This window comes from Gavialis gangeticus, unplaced genomic scaffold (genome assembly GCF_001723915.1).
Source record: "Gavialis gangeticus isolate Ggan-Ray unplaced genomic scaffold, GavGan_comp1, whole genome shotgun sequence".
Lineage (NCBI taxonomy): Eukaryota > Metazoa > Chordata > Crocodylia > Gavialidae > Gavialis > Gavialis gangeticus.
In genome coordinates this window covers 150,611,448-150,614,265 of record NW_017728992.1, presented here as the reverse complement: position 1 = coordinate 150,614,265, position 2,818 = coordinate 150,611,448, and positions in this window count along the sequence as shown.

The window sequence follows — 2,818 nt, the reverse complement described above, 5'->3', positions numbered from 1 at the left end:
ATTACCTGTGGAATCTTGCTGTAGGTTTAAAAGCGGTCGTTCCACAAGGTAAATCCAACTGACAGCTGCTGGTTACTTCTGATCTCCCTCTGGTCTCTCTGAGTGCAGCCCCAGGGTGAAATGTTTCCTGCTTTCACTACGCTTGGGCTGAGATGCTGCGATTCTGGTTGTGGGTCAGGCCGTGTCAGCCAAGCTTACCCATCAGGTTTGAGCATTTAGAAGAAAAGGGCTTCAAAACCACAGTACACACCTCTTAAAGGCTTACTAGGCTTGGGACCTGCCAAATGGAACTGAAACAGGTGTCCGAATGACTGTCTGAAGCACAACTTCCTCTCTTCATTGCTGGCCTTTTTGTATTTCCCAGAGCTCTTACAACTTTGTGCATCCCTGGGCCTTTAGATACCTCTGTCAGCTCTTAAATGCTTGCCTGCTATGGCTTATCCTCTTTAATTCCTCAAATCCCTCAATTAAACCAAGCCACTATATTCATCCAGTAAACATTCCCATAACCAGATCACATCCTATACACAAATCGTTACCAAGCAGCTCCAGTTCCTTTTCAGATCCAGCCCTGATTTGGGCGGGGGGGGGGGAGTATGTTTTAAAATCCTCATTTGAAATGACCCTTGTTTTCAGAGACCATGGGGGTGCCCACTCTGTGCTAAGTACTTTCCTAGCCTCAAACATGTTGCAGTGTGTTGCCTTTCAGGAAGAGCCAATCTGAATTTAAAACAGTACCTGCAAAACTGTTTCTCAGCACCTTTATCATCCCATCCCCTGGGCTCATACCAGTAGTTGTTTCTTTTTCAATTCTTGACTGGCGAAACAGTGAGCAGGGGTTGGGGGAGTAAGGGAGGCGGGGGGCTGAACTGAAGTTTAACCTTTTGCCCAGCTTGAACTGAAGTTTACTGTCCCATGTGAGACACACGCTCTAGAACCAGACAGAGCAGGTGCCAGAACCTATCCCCAAGGCACAGCGGATGCTTTCCTCACTTCCCTAAATCTTTTACAAGCAGAGTGCTGTCAGAAACTGGGAAAGACATGTTCATAGATTCATGGATGTTAGGGGCTGGAAGGGACCTTACAAGATCATCGGTTCCAGCCTCCCTGCCATAGGCAGGAAAGACTGCTGGCGTCAGATGACCCCAACAAGGTGGTTATTGATCATGAAGTATCAGCTACCATGAAAAGCAACATCCTGATGATGGGTGGAGAATAAGTACCTGGCAATAAAAGTAGGATTTTTATACTAGGTAATGCTTAAGTCAGATTGCTTCAGGATAATCTTGGAGTAAGACAGGAAAAAACTATATCTCCATGTTCATCCTCCCCCCATGCCATTAAGTACCATCAGGCTTTTGACTACATGAATGTATACATTCCTAGATCCTCTGCCTGTCATTTCCATATATTAAGACATAGAGTTAAAAGTTTGCTCATCTTTCTACCAATGCCCTGCAGCGAGACTCCCGCCAAAGCTGCCAGGGCTGGCCCTCTTGTCCGTAAGTCTGTTTCTAAACAATCTTCTTTTATTTTATTTCTTTTCAGCAAAGCCAATGAACCAGATAAACAGCCCTAAATCCTTAAAAGCAGACCTACAAACTCTCTCCCTCTTTTCCAAGCATGAATGTTACCCATTATCAACTGCAAACTCTATAATGCTCTAAGGTGTATCAATTTAGATAAAAACATTGTTGATCACATGCCTATGGCAACCCCCCCCCCAAAAAAAAATAAAAAAAAAATGGACACAGGCTTGTTGTCAGGGTTTTTTTTTAAGATACTGGGAATGGATATATTATTCTAAGAGAAATTAGATCACAATTAATCATAACAAGTTAAGACCTTAACTAGCAAAGCACTTAAACACATGCCTAGTTCTAAATACATATGCTTCTTCCAAATGATTGCTTGGCAAAATAGACCTGGGGCAGTATTGCTCAACTCTACATTAGGAAAATAAAGGCTTTGCAGAATAAGAGCCAATCAAGTAACACACATTCATGCAACAAATCTTTGAGTGCATGAAAACAGGTCTAAACACCTATGTTTAACAATATGTGACAGCTTCTAATGGTCCTAGATATCAATGTAAACTGCATTAGACTGGAGGAGCCTGGTGGCAGTGTGGTAGGGCTACTTGTAGTGGGATAGCTCCTATACACCACCGTAATATTGCAGCCTCCAGAGTAGGATGACTAGAGCACCTCAAAACCCTAACCCCCACTTCCATGTGGGTACTCCTTGGTTGGAGAAAGACTAAGGGACATCATCCTGATAGAAACATGCCCTCGCTAAGGTGTTAAGCACTCAGCAGCAGTTCTTATCTGTTGCTCTCTGGCAGAAGCTACCACTCTTGAGGCACTGAATGTCTGGACTCTGGATTTTGACTCAGTGGTGTAAAGGGAGGATGGTAGATCTTGGGCAGCCTCCACTCCTCCACATCCTTTCCTAGGTAGACACCTCGAAGATCTTGGTGTGATGGTCACAGGACTTGGTATAAGTGGATTCATCAGGCACCTGACTAGTCCTCTTATTCATACACCATGATCCAGAGGAGCAAAGTTGCTTACTATACATTCCTAGGAACTGGTCTTTCCAGAAGAAGCCATTGGCAACTGCTGAAGATATTAAAATGTCTGTGTCAAAAGGTAAGTGAACTAATGAAGAGAAGAAAGAGCAAAACAATACATGACATAACTCTGTTAATATTTTCTAGATTTCCTTTGTAAGCCCTGCTGAGATTTCTTTCTTCTTTCATTGAGATCTCTGAAGCTGAAAAAAAGGAACAAGTAATGGGGGGGGGGGGGGGGGGGGG